Here is a 24,681-nt window from a genome sequence, read left to right as displayed (position 1 = left end):
AAATTTCTGTTATTTACACAACAGAGTATGTTGTTATGACAGCCCCAACAAGCCAAAATATTGGGGAACCTACTTTGCTAGCCAAAATACCAAACTTTAAATTGATAATTTGGGTAACACATGGTCTATCCAGGGAAAACTTTCTTTTTCATATCTTTATTTTGTATTGTTTTGTTTTAAACTATGTGAGTCTAGAAGCAGATGAAAAAGTAGTTTGCAAAGAGAGACAAAGCAAGAATAAAGCAGGTGTTTCAAGGAGCAGAAATGGAGGCTCCTACGGCAAGGGAAAAGAAGCTACATGCTTACAAAACCTTAATGAAGTCTGATCAAATTTCCTTACCCAGAATTCAGTGACAGATCATGGATTTACTTTCTGTGTGAACAAGAACTTGATTTTTTTTTTCTGTTCTTTACAACCAATAACATGAGCTAATACATGCATTGAGACAGAGGTGATAAAGAAGTTCCTACTGATGTGTGCATGAACCTTTAGTACTTGTTAGTTTGAAATCCATTTTAGAGTTTAACACTAAATATCAACTGTTAATTAAAGGTATAGTGTTCTACTGATCTCTGGATTATATTCAATGAGAAGAAATTCATATCACAGGGACTTACATTATTAATATTTGTTTATATAATACTATAGTAAGTAGAGAAAGAGGGGGGACTTGAGCTCATTGTCAAGATGGGTTTGAACTTAGGCATTTCTCTTGCTTTCATTATCTCAAGCTTGCAATATGACTACATGGAGTGTCTGGCATCATGTTTGTATTCAAGAGATATTAGGGAGAAGAAAGATCAGACCAACTCCTTTTTTTTTTTTAAGAATTAGTTTATTTATTTGAAAAACAGAGTTAGAGAGAGAGGTAGAGCCAAAGAGAGAGGTCTTCTGCTGGTTATCTCCAAATGACTGAAATGGCCAGAGCTGAGCTGATGCAAATACAGGAGCCAGGAGTTTCTTTCAGGTCTCCCTCCATGGGTGCAGGGGTCCAACGACTTGGGCCATCTTCTACTGCTCTCCCAGGCCATAGCAGAGAGCTGGATCGAAAGTGGAGCATCTGGGACTCAAGCGGGTGCCCATATGGGATGCCAGTGCTGCAGGCTGGGGCTTTAACGCACTGAGCCACAATGCGGGCCCCCAGACCAACTCCTTCTTTTCCTTTTCATGCCTTATAGGCCAAACAGGGTCACAAAGTCATTGCTATTTTTAGAAGCAAATGGAAAAGCATTCTATCACTTATAATGGAAGAAAAAAAAAAGGCAGGCTTTTATTCAGAATAGAATTTAGGTAGTCAGTCAACAGAATTTGCTAATATAAATTTTAGTACGCAGTGGGTTTCTAAGTAGTATGTAAATATTTAAATGTGTGTGAATATATGTTTCCAACATTTGCAAAAACATCAATTACCAAAAATCTCTAACACTTAATGAGATCACAAGGGACCAAAGAGCTGGCATGAATCATTACGTTTTCTCCTCCCTTTTTCCACTTTTAGTCTCTACTACTCCTGGAATTACTATTTACCTTTTTTTTTTTTTTCTTTCTGGATTTCGTTTGAGTCTTTACCTTACAAACACTATTGACCATCAGTGTGAAATTTAGGGTACCAATCACTGTACCATATGCCTGTACATATGCAATATTCCCTCTCTCCATCTCTCTCTCTCTCTCTCTCTCTCTCTCTCTCTCTCTCTCTCTCTTTCTCTGAGTTGAAGCTGCAAACAGCAACATAACTCCAGGCAATGCCCTCCCCATCCATAAAAGGAAGATAAGTTCCATTTCAGATTATGTTAAAATATGTCATGTGATTGATGTTGTTTTTCTGGTTTTGTTGTTCAAAAGCCAATATAGGCTCAAGCTCATGGTAATAAATGTGATAAAGACCTTTAAATAGTATCCTTTAAATAAAAATACTTGATGTAAGTTAGTAGCTTTCCTATTCCTCATAACACTAAATCCTTTCAATGCAGACCTTACTTTGTGTGTGACTACAGGTTCCGTACTCATTCATGTCTCCTCTTTTTTTTTTTTTCTTAAAGATTTATTTCTTTATTTGAAAGGCAGAGTTACAGACACACAGAGGCAGAGAGAGAAAGGTCTTCTATCTGCTGGTTCATTCCCCTGATGGCCACAACAGCCAGAGCTGCACTAATCCAAACCCAGGAGCCAGGAGCTTCTTCCAGGTCTCCCACGTGGGTGCAGGGGCCCAAGGACTTGAGTGATCCTCTGCTGTTTTCCCAGGCCATAGCAGAGTGCTGGATCAGAAGTGGAGCAGCCAGGACTAGAACTGGTGCCCATAGGCAGGCGATGGCTTTACCGGTTATGTCACAGTGCCGGCCCCCACATGTCTCACTCTATACCATGCTTTTTTCTATAGGAGAGCAACTCATCCTCTTCATCTTGTTGTGGACTTTTCAGTTAGGACACATCCTCAAAACTTTCCTCATCCACAGTGGTGTGATGAAGTCAACACATATTCATGCAAGCTGTTACATTTTTAGGAATTCTGTAAGCTTACTGATAAACTATTGTTAAGCATGGTTGTCACTAATAATTAACTTAAATAAATTTTATTTTAGACTATAGTAAAATTATAAAATCTCAAAACTTCCTAAATACTTAATCACATTTTACTTTTGCCCATGCTCCTGACATTACTGACATTTATTTTATGTTCATGTTGTAAAAAACTTACCTCGGTGTGCGAATGCAGACGTCATATCGAAAGTTTGAAATTGGTTTTGGTGTAAGATATTAGCAAATGCTGGCCAGCGCCGTGGCTCGCTTGACTAATCCTTTGTCTGTGGTGCCAGCACACCGGGTTCTAGTCCCGGTTGGGGTTCCAGGTTCTGTCCAGGTTGCTCCTCTTTCAGTCCAGCTCTCTGTTGTGGCCCGGTAAGGCAGTGGAGGATGGCCCAAATCCTTGGGCCCTGTACCCGTATGGGAGACCAGGAGGAAATATCTGGCTCCTGGCTTCGGATCAGCACAGCGCCCTGGCCATAGCGGCCATTTGGAGAGTGAACCAACAGAAGGAAGACCTTTCTCTCTGTCTCTCTCTCACTGTCTAACTCTGCATATAAATATATATATATAGGCATATGCTAAAAGTCAGTGTTAATTTCCTTTTGTTGATTGGATTAAGAAACTGTTGGAAAAATATTAATAACACAATAAATTTAATAGAGTGTCATGTCTATAAATAGTACACAAAACTGTAAAAAAAAAAGTTCTAGTTTTATTCTACCATTCAGTTCAGCAAAGTAGTTGGTGATAACATTGATAAGTAAGACTCAGATACATATTTTTTTCTTGTTTCACTTTCATCTTACATATTTACATAAATGACAACACCAAGCAATATTCATATCCTAACCACATTAGCTTATTAGTTACAACAATGGTTTTTCTAAGGATGCAAGAGTCAGCAAAAATTGACACTAGGAATCTCTGACAATCAATGGACTATGTGGAATTTATGTTAAAGAATATTTTATAGAACTTATTATTTTGTTAATTTTATACATCTTTTATAATGGTAAGATTTAAAATAAATTTATGCTTATATAAATAAATACACTTTTTCCCTCAGAGAGCTGGTTGTTAAAATAATTATCAGCATATCATTGAACATTCCCCACTACTTCAAGAAAGTTCCCTCTTCTGGTCTTCTCTCACAAGCAAAACCAGGTTACCACACCCTATTTTGATAAATGTTTGTTTATTTGTCATTACCACCAGATTGTGAGACCATAGAAGGGAGAAACTATGTCTTCCATGTTTGTATTCTAGCATCTAATGCAGAGCCTTAAATGTCATCAGTAGATAAATTACTGTTTTTAGTTTACAGGTGGAGAAACTGGAGGTCAGAAATTTAGGTAGTTTTCTTACCATAGTACATTCAGCAAACTGCAGAGCTTGGGTGTAAAGTTAAGTTGCTTGTGTTTGGGCAGAAAGACAAAGGTGCTCCTGATAAAAATCCAGTTTTTTTTTTAACAGTTGATGTGGAAGCAAAGGCACCATCTATGACTACACAAATTCTACTAGTGACCAGCAAAATAAGGAAGCAGACAAGAGAGAGTTGTTCAAGTCTGAGTACCTTTTTGATACCTCCATGAATGCTCTAAGGCAGCAAATGAGTAAGTTCAGAGTCACACACCTAAGAAAAAAAGTCTATAGCTGCTTACAAATACCAACCATCTGAAGCACAGCATGGCTGTAGATATGTGTCAGGCGGTAATCCTGAAGACACAGTGTCAGTAAATTGACTTTGTGGTTATTTTTTTTTTTTTAAGATTTATCTATTTTTTAATTTTAAAACTCAGAGTCACAGAGAGAGAAGGATCTTCCACTCATTGGTTCACTCTGCAGATGGCCGCAACGGCTAGCACTGGGCCAGGCTGGAACCAGAAAAAAGGAGTTTCAGTCGAGGTCTCCCACATGGGTGGCAGGGACCCAAACATTTATACCATCTTCTGCTGTTTTTGTCAGGCCTTTAGCTAGGAGCTGGATTGGAAGTGGAGCAGCCAGTTCTCAAACAGGTGCCTATGTGGAATGCCAGCGTTGCATTGCATGTGGCTATTTCTTAGAACAGTTTCAATCAGTAGGAAGGGAGCATCATTTTTGAAGTTGATCTTACCTCCTTGCCATCTTCTTAAGAAGGGAACATTCATTGGGTCCGGCACTGTGGCATAGTAGGTTAAACCTCTGCCTGCAGTGCTGGCATCCCACTTGGGCTCAAATTCATGCCCTGGCTTCACCTCTTCTGATCCAATTCTCTGCTAATGGCCTGGGAAAGCAGTAGATGATAGCCCAAGTGCTTGGACCCTTGTGCCCAGGTGGGAGACCTGAAAGAAGCTCCTGGTTCCTGGCTTTGGTTCAGCCCAGCTCTGGCCATTGCAGCCATTTGGGGAGTGAACTAGCATAAGGAAGACCTCTCTGTGCCTCTCCCTCTGTAACTCTGCCTCTCAAATAAATCTTTTCAAAAGGGGAGGGGGTAATCAGTTATCAGTACTGATGATCAAATTATTAGTTTTGTATGATTAAGGATTATCTGTTTACAATAGAATTCACATAGCACTTAGTTTTTTTTTTACCCAATCCTTTACTTGACTAACAGCCATGTTCTGCACAATTTGAAATTCCCTTATAATTCAAATAAAGCAACTTGTTTTCAAGAGCTGATTATATTGACAACTCAGAAGGAGGGGAAGTTTTTCTTTTTTTAAAAAATTCCCCTCACCCTATACTACTTGCTCCCCACTTTGTCCTCCCCTGCATTCACTGCATTTCAGTTGGGATCTCAAGTAGGCATTTTCATCTGGTTCTTAATTCCAAAGGACTTGGTTTATTACGTGTGCATCACCCGATCAGCTGAACTCGCTGTTACCCTCCTCTAATTAATTACTGTTTGTAAAGAGCTCAGAAGATGAATAGTGCTATATAAGTGCTGAGTATCATGATTTCATTGTCCTATTTCAGTTCTCATTGGAATGAAGTATTATCATAATAATCAGTGTGTTGCATGTGTAACTCAGGAGCTGGAACCATAACAGTAATACCTTGACAAGTCCCATTTCCAAGTTTCTGAATCAGCCACTGAATTTTACAGTGAACTCCTGAGATCATTCTTCAGCTTCAAAAAATAACCATGTCTTTGAAAAACAATTCCTTGGGTATAAACAAGGTATAATAGTAAGATTTTCCAAATATCCATTAAAATACATTTGGAATTTTTATTCAAATGAGTTAAGTTTCAGCTTTAACCCAATAATTGTGTAAGCTGGATAATCAATTAATTTTACTAAGCTACCATGTTTTCACCTATAAAATGGATGAGATATTTTATTCATTTAGTTTACAGGATTGTCATGAGGACCAAGTATGGTAATATACTTAGAAACATTTTGTTCTCTCAAAATAATTTTAAACAGTTTTTTTTTTTAATTTATCAGAATGAGTGATATTAAGTCCTTAGGAAAAGAATATGTAATGGAGACCCTATGGAATATAAAATATGCTACCTGGCATTTATTTCTTAGATATGAAGATAATAAAAATGACTGTGTCACATAATTGTTGACTTGAAGAGCAGAGGTCACCTCTGATGGAGTTCATGGGGAAAGAATTACTAATAACTAATTTGGGGAAATAAACAAGATAGTAAAGAAGAGGAAGAAATAAAAAAAATATTCAAGGTCAAAACTGAGTGAACTAAAGAAGGGAATGACACATTCAGGAAGAGAGAAGGTAGTGTTAGTTCTAGTTCTGGCAGGGGGAAGACATATGGAGTTTTAACATTTTACAGCCAGAGAAGAGAGTAGTGATTCCCTTCAACTTCATGGAAAAGTTCTGTATTTGGTTGACTCTGGCTGAAAGAAAGGCAGAATATTGCCATGGTTGGAAGTGTTGGCTTTAAACTAAGATTTTATCTGTCTATATCCTGGCATTTATCAAATGTGAGAGAGCTGTGTCCTCTCAAGGTTTCTAGATTTCTATCAATTTTAGGAAGTCACTTGCTACTTTCCCTCCTTTGAAGCAGGGTTTTTTTCTGTCTCTTCCTTTCTCTCTATCACTATCTCCACAGCCATCTGCCTCTCTCACATATCTAGTGATATCTGGGAGAGGATTTATTTTTTAACATTTATATATTAATTTCAAAAATTTATTTGAAAAGGAGACAGGAGAGGAAGAGAGAGAGAGAGAAGAAGAGAGAGAGAGAGAGAGAGAGAGAGAGAGAGAGAATCGCCCATCCTCTGGATCATTCCCAAATGCCTGCATCAGGCAGGGCTGGGCCAAGAGATTGCCAAGGGCCAGGAGCACATCTAGATCTCCTGTGTGGATGACAGGGACTCAGAATTTGTGCCACAATTTTCTATCTCCTAGTTTTATTAGCAGGAAGCTGGATCAGAAGCAGAGTTGGAAGTGGGACTTAATGCTAGGCACTTTCATATGGGATTCAGACACCTCCAGTAGTGGCTTAATTTGCTACATCACAAAGCCTGCCCCTGGATTTCTTATTATACATTTTGCTTTCTTTAATTCTTAAAATTCATATATTGTTATTTGTAATCATCTTTAAGAATCATTAGCTTATATTTTAGCTCATAGATGTATTAAAGATAGACAGTTGGACGAATAAAAAGATAAAAGACAGAGAGAGATTCCAACAATGTTAGCTGTTCTTGGCTACCTCCCTTATTACTATAAACTCAAAACTATCATGTGCTGCATCCAAGCTGAGCATCATCATGGCCCTTCCATGCCATAAACAAGAATCTCCAGTAGACAGAGAAACCCAGATAGTATCATGATTGTATCTCTTCGACTGTTTATGTCTACACTTTTCCTTTATATCTCTCTGGAAAACACAAATTCATATTAAGCATAGTTTCTCTTCTAAAAAATGGATTTATCAAACTGTTCAATAAATCAGGGTAAGCTTTTCCACCTGGAGACTTATGAAATTGGCTAGCTTTATTAATAATTTTAATATTAATGTTAAAAGTCCTTGCTGTGTATTCAGATAAGAATTCTGAATATCAGCTTGAATAAAACAGGCAACATGGTAAGGATTTAGCATTTATTCAGTGAGCGAAATATGCAGGAAAGTGAGGGCTTTATTTAGAGGAGAATGAAGTCTAGAAACATAAGTAGGGTCTATATCAGACAGAGAGCAGGCAGGAAACCACTTGGATCAAAGTGTGCAGTTATGTTCAGCCACAAGTAGTATAGTGGGCAGGAAAGCAGAGAGAGGAGGGCTAGAAGAATGCACGTCTGGAAGTGTGGGCCTATAGGGGAATGGCCCACCATGCTCCAGACCTTTTATTCACTTCAAAAGGGGAGTGGCTATGTACTCTGATTGGCAGATGGACATACAGGTGAGGTCAAATAGGGGCATGAGATCATGAAAGGGGGCAAGGCAAAGGCATGGTCTCCAGCCCACAAATCTAATCAATTTAATCCTATCTGCCTGCCTATATAGCTAAGAGAGCCAGGTTTTAACCTTGTTGAGGAGACTGTCACCCACAATTTGTGTGACCTTTCAAAAGTATTTCTCCTTGTATTTCCAATTTCCTGTCTTTAATATAGGAGGAATAGAGCTAATAATCTTAAAGGCTTCACTTACTTTCTTCTATATGCATTTTAATTAACAAAATAATGTCTTTAGAGAAATATCACAAACTCAAACCCACTCAGGAAATACTCTGCTGTTGAAAAAGCTACATGAGAAAAAATCTAGTGGGAGCTTGGAAGCAGCAAAATGAATGAGCCATACTGATACTCATCACTTTGGGATCCCAAGAAGTGTGCTCTAGTCTCTTCCTAGGTCAATGTTGCATCCAAGTGTGTCAAGATACATGATAAACAACTTATGGTACAAAATGCACTAGGGGTGGGAGATATTGGCTTAGTGGTTAAGCAAGCAATGGGGATACCTTCATCCCATATTGGAATGTCTGGGTTCATACCCAAATCTGCCTCCAGTTCTAGCTTCCCGCCACCGCAGACCCTAGGAATCAGCGATGATGGCTCAAGTACTTTTAACCTCAGGAGATAGCTGGATTGAGTTCCCAGTTTCCAACTTTGGCTCAACCTAGTGCTGGCCATTGTGGTCAACTGGGGGATGAATAGCAGATGGGAGCTCTGTCTCTTTTTTTTTTTTTTCTCTCTTTATCTCTCAAACAAATAAATCAATTCTTGTTTTAATTACAAAAGAAAATGACAGTGGGAGCATCATGTACCAAATATTCAGGTGAGAGGCTTCAGCCCATGTGTCTCATGGTGGAATTGTTCAAGGTAGAATTTAGACTCAGAATTTTATTTTGAACCATGTAGTCTGAAGATTTTATATCTCTTAGCAATGTGTACTACTGAATTTTAATTAAGTAACAATTTTAAATAATCTCTCATCATATGTGATATGGAGTCACTCACTTAATAGAGAAAGAAAAACAAAATCCCAAGTAAACTGCAAAATCATCAGTATCAGTAGCAAGAGTAAAATGCTGGAGAGTACAGCCACATTACTTATAGAAGGAGTTACAGACTTGTGTGTCTGTTTCCTCTTGCAATATTATTTTGGAAATATTAGCAAAGTCTAGGCTTGGCTTTAGATAGGGACATGAGCGAAAAGTTTTACAGTATAAATAGCTTTGGAAATAAACAAAAATATCCAAATCCATCTTCTGATGTTTACTACTCACATGACTTTGGTAAGCTTTTTTTTTTTTTTTTTTAAGATTTTAAGATTTGTGGAAACCAGGGACACCAGAATTGAGACCAGAGGTCTAGCAAAGATCACATTGTTGGAACCCTGATATTAATTCTATTGGTTATACCAAGAGACATATTTGCCATAATTCACAATCAGAAGTGAATGACAAAATTTGATTTGAGCATTAGATGAAAAGATGAATTGCATTTATTACAGAGACAGAGTCAGATATAAAAAGGACCAATACTATTCAGAGAACTTTGTGATAATTCCATTGAATAGGCCAAGGCTAAAGACTCTGTCCACCTACTTGAGAATGAATCCATGCCTATGAGCATTTTTTATTTAAGAACCAAGATGAGCTATAGCTGTGAAGAGGCCATCTAAAGATCAGCTACTGATGAAGCCCAGGAAATCATTTAAATAAAATTACAATCAGGTAGAAGGCTTCAGGCCTAGAGAATAAGCCCCATTTGTAAAGGGAACTCTGGGTAGATGCTGGGGACAAAAAAAAGTAGATATCCAAGCTACACAAAAAAAGTAAATAATCAAAAGGGGCGAAAGACAACAGACTAAAGGACTCTTGATGGAATTAAAACAAGACAAAAAAATTGTGTGGTCATTTGCATCTAATCCAACTAGAGCAAAACAAATGCTCAGGGTGTTGTTAACATATTCTTTAATGGGTATTACTGAGTCCTATCAGATATTGGGTTCTGTGATAGTCTCTGGTACCTACCCTTCCTCTAAATAATAACAAATAAGTAAGAACATCAGATGGTTCTCTCATTGAAAGACTCCATACTTCACTAATGTTGTGCAACCCCAAGAGCCACTGAGGGTTTTAGTAAATAGCAGGGGAGATAGAGAGGATGAAGTCCTAGTCATTAGGTGAAACAAGGGAGAAACGAAAGAGTCATCAGAGACAGATAGACATAAACCCTGGAAAGAGCTGGTGGTAGAGAGAGAACCCTCTTCTTCCTTCCTCCCAAAGAGGTACTTGTTCTGGAACTTAAGAGTGAAGGGATATGGGGCTAGTGTTGTGGCACAGCTGGTTAAGATACCTACAAGGCCAGCATATTATATGAGCTCAGGTTCAAGTCCTGGCTGCTCCTCTTCTGAATCAGCTCCCAGCTAAGGCATCTGGGAAAGCAGTGGGTTGATGCCACCCATGTGGGATTCCCAGATGAAATTTCAGTCTTGTGGCTTTAGCTTGATCTAGCCTTTGCTGTTGTAGCCATTTGGGGAGATCTCTTTCTCTCTCTCCCTTTCCATCTCGCTCCATAACTCTGCCTTTCAAATAAAATAAATAAATATTTTAAAAAGAATAAGGGAATAAGGGAGAACATTCACAAAAATGGATAGCAGATAGAAAGCAAACAAAAATACTTGGATTAAAGTATATGTAAACAAGTAATAGAAAGAATGAGTAGAGAAATGGGTGAATAGCAGATCACACACACATTGGGAAGAGATGGCAGTAGAGGATTTAAGGTCATTCATTTGTACAATCTACACCATTAGCACTAGGACATATGGTCCCCAAAAACAAATTCATAAAATAAGTGAATCAGGACAATTGATACATTCACTAGATTGAAAAACAATGTGTTAAATAGCTTTCTTTTTTGAAAAGGATTTATATTATTTATTTGAAAGGCACATTTACAGAGAAAGAAAATGGCCACTGCAGCTAGCACTGTGCTGATCCAAAGCCAGGGGCCAGGTGCCTCTTCCTGGTCTCCCATGCAGATGCAGGGGCCCAAGCACTTGGGCCATTTTCCGCTGCCCTCCCAGGCCAGAGCAGACAGCTGGACTGGAAGAGGAGCAACTGGGACTAGAATCCGGTGCCTATATGAGATGCAAGTGCCATAGGCAGAGGATTAACCAAGTGAGCCACATTGCCGGCCCCGAGAGATATCTTTCATCCACTGGTTCACTCTCCAAATGGCTGCACTAGCCAGGGCTGGGCCAGACCAAAGCCAGGAGTCAGAAACTTTCCAGGTCTCCCATGTGGGTGCAGGGGCCCAAGCACATTTGTCATCTTCCCCTGATTTCCTGGGCCCATTAGCAGGGAGCTGGATCAGAAGTGGAGCATATCATCACAGTTCATTGGTTGAGAAGCATAACAACATCACCAGAGACCTATTGCTTTGCAAAAACTCATCTGGCTGGTCTGGGTATAGCCACATCTCTCTGTAGTAAAGGGGCCGGAGCTGTGGCACAGTGGGTTAATGCCCTGGCCTGAAGCACCAGCATCCCATAAGGATGCCAGTTCAAGACCTGGCTGCTCTACTTCTGATCCAGCTCTCTGCTATGGCCTGGGAAGGCGGTAGAAGATGGCCCAAATCCTTGGGACCCTGCATCTGCGTGAGAGTCCAGGAAGAAGTTCCTGGCTCCTGGCTTCGGATCGGCACAGCTCTGGCTGTTGTGGCCATTTGGGGAGTGAACCATTGGATGGAAGACCTCACTCTCCCTCCGTCTCTCCTCTCTCTCTGTGTAACTCTGACTTTCAAATAAATAAATAAATCTTTAAAATAATAACACATAAAAAAAAGGAAGCATGAGTTTCAAACATTTCTTTCCAGGGTAATATTCAAAACCAAGGAATGAGTTATGGTGAGGTGCATTCCCCTTACTACTCTCTATTGTTATTAGAGAATATAGACTTTCCCACAAAGTTCACAGGATCATACCATGTGTCTCTGGCTGGAAATGACTTATGAGCCATCCTTAGCTGTAAGGGAAATGATGACAGTGAACATTTGACATTTTCATACAATTTTAACATGGAGACTGCCATTGAAGAATACAGAAGAATTCAAATTGATGAGCCACAATCTCTATCATAGTTTAAAATATGAAATGAAAGCTGAGGTATTTTATCAAAACTATTATTAATTGTTATTATCAAAAAGAGAGTAACAAATGCTGGTGAGGATGTGTAGAAAGGGAAACTCTTATATACTGTTGGTAGGAATTAATGCAGTCCCTATGGGAAAATACTATGAAGATTCTTTTAAGAACTAGAAAAGACTTGTCATGTGATCCATCAGTAATTCCACGACTGGATATATAACCAAAAGACATGAACTAATTGTATCAAAGAGATACCTGCTTCACTACTGTTCACAATAGCCATGGAATCAACCAAGGTGTCTATCATCATGAAATTAATGGATAAAGAATATGTGTATGTGTGTGTGTGGGGGGATATTATTTAGCTATAAAAAAAGATTAAAAGTCTATCATTTGCAGCAAATGGTTGGAAATGGAAGACATTATGTCGCATGACATAAACCAGAAACAGAAAGACAAATACTATATGTTCTTGTTCATATGTGAAGTTAAAATTTTAAAAAAGAGGAAAAAAGAATTTGATAACATTCTTAAATAAGTTTGAGTTGAAGTGTAGAGAAACTTGCAAATGTGATTGCTGAAGACGGATTTCACTGAATGAAGTAAAAATTTCAAGCAATAGGAATTTTATGTAGATAGCATAGATTAAACAATGTTGAGGGGAAGATATAAGGAAGAATATGAAAATATTTGCAGACAGGATGAAGGTTTACAAAAAAAGAAGGAAAGAAAAAAGCAAAGCCACTATCTGTAAATAGTTAAGAAAATACAATCATGATAGAAAAAAGAACTGTTGAATTTGAGATGGAAAGTGCTGGGTTAAAATACTGCTAAAATTATTTATTATAGTAGGAAGAAAAAGCTTTGTAGAAGAGGATAAAATTATAAATTCTTACTAGGAAATCTATCTGAGAAATTTTTTAAATCACCAGTGAAAATCAAATATTATGTTATAGAAGCAAAAGTGTTGCTGATTTTATAGCATTATAAAAATCTTTGAGGAACATAGAGAATAATTGAATGCTTTTTGCAGTTGCTTTTAAGAAAAAATGAAATGCCCAGTATATTAAAATGAATAGATTAACAATTACACTTTACAGCAGAAGAAAATGTTAGGGATCAGAGACAACAAAGACTCATAAACATTCTGGAAACTCTGAGAAGACCCCACTGCAGATCAAAAAGAGGTGGATATTTTCTGACTATTAGTTCCAATATAAAACAGAAGAGATACTGAAACAGGAAACTGAAGTGGACATTTATTTGCAAAATACTAACTTTTATTTTGATAGATAATTGTCTTACTAAAATATCATGTGTCAGATGGCCTGGTATAAAATGTTTTGCATGTATGGTCTATAGACATACTTCTCAAAAAAAACAAAACCAAAAAAAAAAAGAAGACTTGGAGTCGGCATTGTGACTTAGTAGATTAAGCCTCTGATTGTCATGCCAGCATCCTATGCTATCTGGTACATGTCTCAGCTGCTCCTCTTCTGACCCAGCTCTCTGCTAATGGCCTGAGAAAGCAGCAGGGGATGGCCCAAGTTCTTGGGCCCTTGCACACACGTGGGAGAAATAGAGGAAGCTCCTGGCTTCTGGCTGCAGATCGGTCCAGCTCTAGCCATTACAGCCATTTGAGGAGTGAACCAATGAACCAGATGGAAGATTTTCTCTCTCTCTCTCTGTAATTGTGCCAATCAAATAAATAATAAATCTTTTAAAATACTTATATATTTCAGCATTTTAGTAAAACAATACAAATATTTAAGCAGGAGCAATGTGGTATCAACTCATATCAATGATAGTTTATGTTGAGGACATTAGAACAGTGATGGGAGTAGAAATGAATTTCTCAGTATCAGCATTCCAGCTATCTTGGACCACATACTTTGTTGTTGGGAACCTCCTATGCACTTCAGAACACTTACCTGCATCTTGGTCTTTATACAACAGGTGCCAGCAGCACACCTATACCAATCATGACAGTTAAAAACATTTTCTGGGAGTGAGCTCTATGGCATGGCTGGTAAAGCTGCCTCCTGCAATGCCAGCATTTGAAAAAGGTATCAGTTTGAGTCCTGGTTGCTCCTCCTCCAGTCCAGCTCCTTGCTAATCTGCTGAGGAAAGCAATTGGAGATGACCCAAGTCCATGGGTCCCTGCACCCACATGGGAGACCCAGAAGAAGACCCTGGCTCTTTGCTGCAGCCTGGCCATTGCAGCCATCTGTGGTGTGAACCGGAGGATGGAAGATTCTCTCTTTGTCTCTCCATCCTTCTTTATCTCTGCAATTTTGCCTTTTTTTTTTAAAAAAAATCATTTTTTATTTATTTGAAAGAATTACAAAGAAAGGTAGAGGCAGAGAGAGAGCGAGGCTTTCCATCCGCTGGTTCACTCTCCAAATAGCTGCAATGGCCTAAGCTGAGCCAATCAGAAGTCAGGAACCAGGAGCTTCTTCCTGATCTCCCATGTGGGTGCAGGGGCCCATGAACATGGGCCGTCTTCTACTGCTTTCCCAAACTATGGCAGAGAACTGGATTGGAAGAGAAGCAGCCAGGACAAGAATGGCACCCATATGGCATGCCAGCACTTCAGGCCAGGCCACTCCGCCACAGTGCCCTCCCCAACTTTGCCTTTCAAACAAATAAATATTAAAAAAATAAAAATTAAATAAAATATTTTAAATATTAAAAAAGTCTCCAGGTATTTTCAGCTGTCATTTGGGAAGCAGAATTTCTCCCAGTTGAGAACCACTGGGCTACTACCACATTGCAATGATAAATTGATGAAGAAAGGAGGGTGAGAAACAATCCCATCATAGCAAAATTAATAGAAAACAAGAGGACTGAAAAGGAAAAAAAAAGAAAGAAAGAGGGACAGGCATTTGGTGGAGTGCTTAAGTCATTGTTTGGAATGCCTGTATCCCATATTGAAGTGCATGGTTTGTGTCCCATCTCGTTTGCTTCTGATCAAGCTTTATGCTAATACTCACTTCAGGAGACAGCAGATGATAGTTCAAGTATGTGGGTCCCTGTCACACATATAGGAGACCTAGATTGAAATTTGGGCTCCTGGCATTGGTTGTCCCCACTTCTGGCTGTGTTGGGTCTTTGGGGAGTGAATCACCTGGTGGAAAATCTCTCTCCTTCTCTGCCTTTCAAACAAAATGAAAATAATTAAATAACTTTAAAAAAAGGAAAAGGGAGGGCTATAGGAAGAAGGAAGGAGAGGAGGGAAGAGAATAAAGTAATAATAGGACTTTTTATAAAATGAGGTATGTATGATGAACCTATGTGGTATGTATGAAAATATTTTCAAAGTGAAGTATTAAGGAAAACTTGAGAAGTGAAACATAATGAAGAATTAAAATAAAGTCATATAATAATATTATATGTGTGGTAAACATGGAGTCTTCTTTTTGTCATTTTTTAAAATGCACATTATGCTCCATATCACTAGGTTTCTGTAAAGATCGCAAGGGAAAAATTTACTAGGTATGACACTATGGAACATTGGAATGTATTCAGAAAACATCTTATGGATCAGATATAAGAGAAAAGAGACAAAACATAAATATCAGTTATTTATTGGTGAATATTTTGCATTTTAACTTGAACACAGAAGTGGGAAACAGGAAGATTCTCCTATACCTGATAGAATAAACATGCTATTTCCCAGGAGAAATAGTATTGGAAAATTTAGAGTTCCTTTAAGGAGTTAAGGAGGCAGAAGAAATTGAAATACTATATGTAATTTCTTATATAATCAATAGCTGGGCCCAGACAGGGATTATTGTACCTGTTCATTAGAAGATAAATCCTTGTTTAATGTCTGGATGGTCCTTCATTGAAGAAACTGCCTAAAATCAAGTTACAAAAATTGTAAAATGAGAAAGGGGCCAAGTTACCATAGGAGAACAGCTTGATATTTCTCACTAAAAGAAGCAGCACCATCATTGGACCAGACTATCTGCACCACTGACGCATTTACATAAGTAAAAATCAAAATCAAGAAGGAGCAGAGAGGTAAACTATTACTGCAAAAGTGTAGGTGAGATAGGTGAGGAGACGCAATGACTTTGACAGTATTGGGTTATAAGAAATTGATATGCAATGCTGTGGAGGTTTGTTGGTTTCATTTGATGAGAGAAGAACTGTAAATATGAATAATATGTAAATATACTTTATGATAAAAATAAGCTTATGAAGATCAAATGAGAGAAAGAGTGTGGAAGTGTGCTGAGTAAGTAAAATTCATGATTCCAAAAAGAAGTGTAATGTAGCCTGAAACCCTCAGTTCGCCCTTGCTAACACTTTTTGGAGCCGTGTTTTTCACACATGGGAGACACAAATGACACATACAGGTGTTCTGTGAAACAGGTAAGGGTGAGAAGAATAAAGTGTAGTTGAGTCCAGAAACCTGCTCTATGCAAAACCACACATGAAGGTACAAAAGAAGTGAAAAGCCGGAGAATGTCTCATCACACTTTTATCCCTGCACACACATAAGGAAGAATTATCTTTATCAGTGACAGCACTGACAAGTAATGCTCAACTCATGGTCCTTCACAAAGCAAATGGAATGACTTTCAGCATTCACAACTTTGTTTCCTGACACTGTTTTCTTGACTTGGGTTTCTAAGTAGAGTTCTCATAGCTAACACTAACGTCAACAGAATTATGCAAGGCCCTTGAATATAAGCTCCTAGACTGAATAGTAATCATAAATTTTATCCCGGAATCTCTATTGCAGCCTACTATTGTGCTAAGCATCCAGGGTTTGCTTAAAAAGATTGAACTGAAATAAATGGAATTAAACAGATGAGAAGAAATATATACAACAAAAGTTGAAACTGTAGAGTGTCATCATTACACATTTAGTCAATGTATGAAAATAATTAAAAATAAACTCTCAATTTTCATAGCAATTTAGAGCAAGTGAGCAGAAACTAACTCCAGCAAAACAGCACTGCTGACCTCCTTCTCTGCCATTCAATGCTGCTTACAATGAGGTCATAATATTCATATCAATATGATCTTTTATTTCACAATGTTCTTTCTGTATGATCTTTTATTTCACAATTTGAGTGTTCTCCTTCAATTACAATTCATGCTCTCCTGAAGCACAATGAGAATGAATTTTTACTCACATTAGTGCTTTCTTATAATATTTTTCTCTGAGTACATGGATGTGAATCTACTTTGTTCCCCAGGGCAGTTCCTAACACCACTATCCTCATCCACAGTTTCTAATTCTTCTAGTTCTCAGGTGTTTATGGTAAGTATGGATAATTTTAATTCATCAAATACTTTGTTATCCTGTGATATTTCCTACATAACAACATAGACTTCCCAACTGGGCTGTAAGGTGTTTGAGGATAATGTGTTCTTTACTGTAGCACGAGAGTACCAAATTCTTTATAAAACAGTGTCATCTTTGAAAGAAAAAAAATCTGATCAACCAATCAGCATGTTATTCTTCAGACTACCTACCTCCAGTTATCTAAATAATTTAGTCTTAAGATGGGTCTTTGTGGAATTGTGACATATTTTGGTCATGAATGTTTGAGAAGATTTCAGTTTCTTTAGATCAGAAGAATGGGAAGAAACCATAGGATATCAAATGGTGTTTTGGAGCATCTCCCTGTTTATCTCATAGAAATAGTTGGCTGACTGTGCTCAACAACCTAGCATCTCTGTATTAGATACCACCTACATCTGAGTATTATACACCACTTGAAAGATCCTTATGTTAAAATAGTGTATATTGACTTAAAAACACTACGAGCCGGCACTGTGGCTCAACAGGCTAATCCTCCACCTTGCGGCGCCGGCACACGGGGTTCTAGTCCTGGTCGGGGCACTGGATTCTGTCCCGGTTGCCCCTCTTCCAGGCCAGCTCTCTGCTATGGCCCAGGAGTGCAGTGGAGGAGGGCCCAAGTGCTTGGGCCCTGCACCCCCTGGGAGACCAGTACAAGCACCTGGCTCCTGCCATCGGATCAGCGTGGTGTGCTGGCTGCAGCGCGCCGGCCGCGGCGGCCATTGGAGAGTGAACCAACAGCAAAAGGAAAACCTTTCTCTCTGTCTTTCTCTCTCACTGTCCACTCTGCCTGTCAAAAAAAAAGCAAAAAACAAACAAAAACAAAAAACACACAAAAAAAAACCCACTATGAATTTACTGGCTTCAATGAGCTTTCAGTGGTGTTCTCTGCACTAGTTGACTAGACATTGTCATTATTCAGTGCTAAAGTGAACCAGAGACTTTGAAACAGGGAAAACACACACCACCCTAGTAGAATTAGATTTAAATCTTCTGGTGTTTGTGAAAATCCTAGGGATCCTTATAGTTGAAAAAAATCACTCTCCCTCTCCCTCTCGTCTCCCTTACCTCTCTTGGACTTCAAAAGCTCTATATTGAATTAATGGAGTGAGATACCCTAGATTTGAACTTGACATGTGAGTGGACCCAACTACCACATTGTATTAATGGAAAAAGTCATGCAGGGACATGTTTCTGTTCTGTTGCCTCCTGTCTCAATTTACTAGCTGGTCACCAATTTTCCTCACATTTATGCTGAATCTATTTTAAAGTTTGGGGATAGCCCTATCATTCTTTCTGCTGCTGCTTCCTGGACAAAGCTATGAAGAAGTTTGCCTATGAACCAGGAGCATAGCATATGGTCATATTTTTACCTGCATTTTACCCCAAGTTCTATATATCATGACCCCAAATAGAACTAACTTTATAACTCACAACACTCTGTGTGCAGAGGATGGTGCGAACTGTTCATGACCAAATTGAAGTTTTATTTGTTGCATTATTGTTAGTTTTGAAATATGCTTTGGACAGAGCAGAGCATCCTTGCCTGTCTTCAACACACCAGGTAATCACACCATTGCTCAGTAGGCTAAATTATTTTAAACCTTTCAAAAAACAGCTTCTCTCTATTTTGCAGGTTTTCCTAGGAACAATCTCCATGAAAACGACTCTTAATTTAAAGAAAACTAAGGCATTCCTCACCACTGACAAGGAAAATGGCTCTTTTTGGCCAAATCATAGAAATGAGCTTCCTTAAGTACATTGCACCTTTAAAAGCTGACATTATTGCCGCGAAGCCTGAATGGTACCTTGTCAGCATGGAATAACCAGACTGGGCCAAGTTGTCATTTCTGACAGGTCAGTGTAATGAGCAAAAGAATGCTGAGTTTGTCTAAAAGTTTTCACTTGCATCAGCAGGGTAGAGCTGTTTGGGGCGATAACAGCTCTATGGATGTGACTCATTAAATGTGTCCCATTATCAAACATTGTGGCCCACACTCTCACAGCCACCACATTTATGCTTTGTTTCTTTCCCTATGTACCCCTAAATGTCTTTATATTTCATATTTGAGAAGAGTACAGATTGCCGAGCTTTCAGGCATTGAACATTCCTTGTGTGTGATTAGATGAATGCGGAACGTTCAGTTCCTGACAAAGCACATCACTGAGATAAATACTAGCACAGTGTAGACTTCTCTATGTGTATCTCCTTCCATATTCTCTGGGGTTTCTCTGGCAACCTCTTCACACTCATGAGATGAGAGACAGGGAGAAAATAAGTGGGGAAAATAGGAATTGAGTTAAATTGATATCAGGTGGCCCTTCAAAATTACTGGGTCACATTTGATGTCCAGGGCTCTTCTTTAACTGTGCTAAAGCACCTGCTCACAGACTTGTCATTGCATAAGAAGCACAAATGCAGCATTGTTAGATCACCGGAATTCAGATTTCTTTTTCAATGTATAGAAAAACTTGAAGTTTTCCACTTTTCCAGCTCCCAATCCAACTATGCTACCTTCTCTTTAATCAGATGCACCAAACAACAGAAAACATTCCCCCCATTCAGAAAAATTCACTTAATGTTCATGACTAATTAAATTCTCACTCTAGTCATGATTAATGTAACAAATAATTACAGCTTAGATCTAATATAGATACAATTAATTGTTCTGCCCACAGTGCATCATGACTAGCAATTAAACACAGCCTTTAAAGAAAAAAGATCTGAGAGTGACCTTCAATGGGTGTGGCTCTCACTGTTGCTGAAATTTCTGCTTTTCTCTCTATTGCTTTGATAGTAACAAAAGATCTTATTTGTAGTTTTGTTTACCTTTCTCTGCTTTAGGTGTTAGATAAGCTCTACCCCTTTACACATCTTACAGTTCCAATTGGTGAAGCATTGGATGGAGGTGCTGAGTGGAGCACTTTAAGGTAGAAGTGGAAGAAGGTTGTACTGACTTAATCAAAAGTGCAAAAGTGCCTTCCACATTATCAAAATGAAAGATGGTGAAAAATCAACAAATCTCAGATCACAAGATAACACACCTGGACCGCATAACTCGTACCTGTGCACCACATTCCAGAATATGCTGTTTGATCCCACAGCCCTGAGTGAAGGACCTGCTGAGTTGGGGAAGATACCAGCAATTATTCAAAGGACTCTGGGGATTCTCACAGGTGTGAATGAAAAATGCTTTAAGTTCTCTTGAATAGCTGCTGGTGCCACAGGTGGAGACTTAACCCATTAAGTCACAGCACCATCCCATTTTACAATGTTTTGACCACCAAAGATATTTTTCCTTATTTTGTTTCTTTATGAACATGTATCTGAAATGTCATCAGCAATTATTCAGAATTTCCATCTAGCTGAAAAACACAAAGAACATCCAAATGCATTAGACGTTGAAAGTAACCAAAATTCCAGCTCAAAGAAGATAACTAAAACGTATTTATCCTTTGCAATTCCACCATGAGTAAGCATGGGATTTTTTGCTTAACATTTTTTCTTTTTTTCTTTATTTGAGAGTCAGAGGGATAGAGAGCCAAAGACACACACATATCCTACATATATACATATATATGTATACATATATATGTGTGTGTGTATGTATGTGTGTGTGAAGAGAGAGAGAGAGAGAGAGAGAGAGAGAGAGAGAGAGAGAGAATGAATGAGCTGGGCCCAAATCCAGGAGCTACAAATTGAATCCACATATCCAATATGGGCTGCAATAATACAATTACTTGAGTCATCACTGCTGCCTCCCAAGGTCTGTTAAGCTTTTTGAAATATGAAAAATTATTCAGAGGCTGGCTCTGTGGCTTAGTGGGTAAAGCCGCTGCCTGCAGTGCCAGCATTCTAAATGGGCACCGGTTCAAGCCTCAGCTGCTCCATTTCTGATCCAGCTCTAGGCTATGGTCTGGGAAATCAGTGAAAGGTGGCCCAAGGCCTTGGGCCCCTGTACCCGCATGAAAAGACCCGGAGGAAGCTCCAGGCTCCTGGCTTCAGACTGGCGCAGCTCCAGTCATTGTGGCTTTTGGGGAGTGAAGCATCGGAAGGAAGACTTCTCTCTCTCTGCCCCTCCTCTCTGTGTGTAACTCTGACTTTCAAAAACTTAAGCAAATCTTTTAAAAATAATATTCAGTACGATCCTTTGCCTTTCCCTTGTAATCTGAAAGATTTTGAAGGATTCAGAGTTCATTATGATCTTGAAAGTTTTTGAGAGGTAGGTTAAGAAAATAATTTATAAGTGCATTAATAATATAAAGGTGAAATTTTATGTCATTCATATATATATATGGCCATATTTTGGAAATATTGAATATTGCTAACTTCCAAAAATGTAAGATTTCCTATGACCTCTTCATTTTCATTCTGTGTAAGCCCTTTTAGATTACTGAAATTCAAGACAAAGAAAAATTAGATGTACTCTAATTTTAGAAATTACTGAAATATATTTGTAATATTCAATTCATTTGAAGGCAAAGTAGTAATGTTCATATCTTGACATATTTACCAGTTGTATGTTCCTTTTGATGCAGTTTTCTGGAAGAGTTTAACTTACAATTCCAATTAGTTTGTTTTTCTTTATATAACTCAAAGTGAGTGTAGTATCCATGAAAAGTGCCAGAGAGGAAACTATAGTCTTGTGTTTACTCCAAGTCCCCATTCATCACAATATTGGAGGAAATCATGTTCTGGAGCGTGAAGCTGTTAAAATGTTGTAAGTAAATGGAAATCATAGGTTCTGATGATAGAATGGCTTTAGTCTACAATCACCCTATAACCTAGGCATAAAAAATAATGGTATCAAGTCAGTAACTCAAAATGCTGTTTTAAAATGGCACCCCTATCTTCTTTTCAAAGCCAATATTTTTCTTGGTACTATTACTTTCCTTTGGTTTGACCTACTGGCTTCACCCTTAATGTGAATCTCATGTATTGTCAAATCTCTTCCTTGGCTCAAAAGACTGGCCAAACATATCTTTTTGTTTGTTTCCTGACCACTCTGCACCCTTCTAGACTTTGAAGCTTAATTCAGTTTTCCTCAGTTCTGGGACCCTTCTTCAGTAATGCCTGTTCATACTCCTGGTAGATTCATGGTTTCTGCCAGGAGTCTCCTTTCATAATTGCATGGGAATCACTTGAGGATTGTGTAACGTGTGACCATGTACAAGCCTAAACCAAAACAAATACCTTGGTTTTGGATGTCAGTTTCAATAGGTTTTAAATGTTCTGCAGATTAATATAATGTGTGGCTGAAATTGAAATCAGTTGGTCCATACTACACTTTTACACCTGCTTGTAAATTGAAATAACTGTAAGAATGTGTACATTTATATGTAAAACTCACACAACACAGGTAAACTCATGAATATATTCAAATTTTTCCTTTGGCAACTTTAAGCAGATTTCAGGAAGGATTTCAGCTCATTTAGGTAAAATGGTGTAGAGGACCTAGAATTTCACTTTATTTCCCCTTTCCTCTCCTTTTTTTGTCCTCTTCTGCCTCTGTGCTGCAGCAGCCAAAGATGCTCTGCCCTTCTCTAGAGTACAACATAACCACCTGTGCTTTATTTACACTGTATTCAAGATTACAACAGAACATTTTAAGTGTCATATTGTATACAGTTTGCAATTTTAATATCTTACATATCTACATTGTGGTGACCATACATTAAAATTTCACTATCCAGTCAAAGGATAAAGCACTATTTGAGAACTGTGCTGACCTTCTTTTCACCAAGGTAAGGTAACCACAGTGCATTCCAGTGGCTTACCATTTATCAGTCTGTGTCCACTTTACAGACTCATCTGCAGGATTGTAAACTCTTGAGAGTAAATATTGTAGAAATTTTGAGTCCACATACTAATCTCAAAAGCTAGCAATACCTTAAGTAGACACTCTACTCAAGTCAAATTTTGATTACAAAATTCTAGAGGCTAAACAAAAAGTTCTTCGCAATAGTGATGAACTGATCAATTGTGCTATTATTTGTGTGAGTGCTTCTCTTATCTACATCAGTGGTTCTCAACGTTGGCTGCATATTGGAAGCTCCTAGTGATTAAAAAATAAGATAACATCATTATCTGAGACTTTACTTGAAATATAGACTTCAAGGCTGGTGCCGCGGCTCACTAGGCTAATCCTCAGGCCGCAGCTCCGGCACCTCGGGTTCTAGTCCCGGTTGGGGTGCTGGTTCTGTCCCAGTTGCTCCTCTTCCTGTCCAGCTCTCTGCTGTGGCCCGGGAGTGCAGTGGAGGATGGCCCAAGTGCTTGGGCCCTGCACCCCCATGGGAGACCAGGAGGAAGCACCTGGCTCCTGGCTTTGTATTGGTGCAGCGTGCCGGCCATAGTGGTCACTTGGGGGGTGAACCAACGGAAAAAGGAAGACCTTTCTCTCTGTCTCTCTCTCTCTCTCTCTCACTGTCTAACTCTGCCTGTCAAAAATAATTTATAAAATTTAAAAAAAGAAATATAGACTTCAAGTCCTGCTTTTAAAAATTAAATCTGAATCAGTACTTTATAAAGACCTGCAGATAATTGCTATCTCTGTCAAAGAGAGTCTAAAATGACTAGCATTTTTCCTAAATTTTAAGACACAGCAGATTTATCTGGAGGTCTTCTTAGAACACAAATGTTCTTCAGAGTTCCTGATTTAGGAGGTTAGAATGGAACCTGAGAATGTGGACTTTTAACAAGCTCCCAGGTGATGATGCTGAGGTAAACGTCTCAAAGACATTTGAGAATCATTAGCTTAGATCACTTTTCTAAACATGTGTGCACACAAACACACACAATAATACACACACTCCATAATACAAAGTAATATTGATCTCTCGGTCCACTCCAGAGATTCTCATTTAATCGGTCTGTGGTAGAGCCTGACCAACAGTATTTTTCAAAACTCCCCTGATTATTTGAGAGGCAGCACAACTTAAGACCCAATGGTTTAGATAATTTAAAAATACATTTTAAAAACATGTTATTTTATTAACAATTAATTATTTTTAAAATGATAGCTTACTGACATTTGATACATTTACAATGCTGTGCAACTACTCCATCTCTCTGGTTCCAAAACATTTCTCATCTCTCTGAAGCACTCCCTTTTATCTGATTATTTTCCCATCTGCTTACCTTATGATAAGCACCAATCTGTATTCTATTCCTATGGATTTATCTACGTTGTTTATTTTGTGTAAATGGAATTTTATAATACATGACAGCTTATCTCTGGTTTCTTTCATTTAGCAACATATTTTGTATTTTAACCTACAATAGCA

The sequence above is a fragment of the Lepus europaeus genome, chromosome 9, assembly GCF_033115175.1.
Source record: "Lepus europaeus isolate LE1 chromosome 9, mLepTim1.pri, whole genome shotgun sequence".
NCBI lineage: Eukaryota > Metazoa > Chordata > Mammalia > Lagomorpha > Leporidae > Lepus > Lepus europaeus.
Note: the sequence above shows the minus strand (reverse complement) of the source record.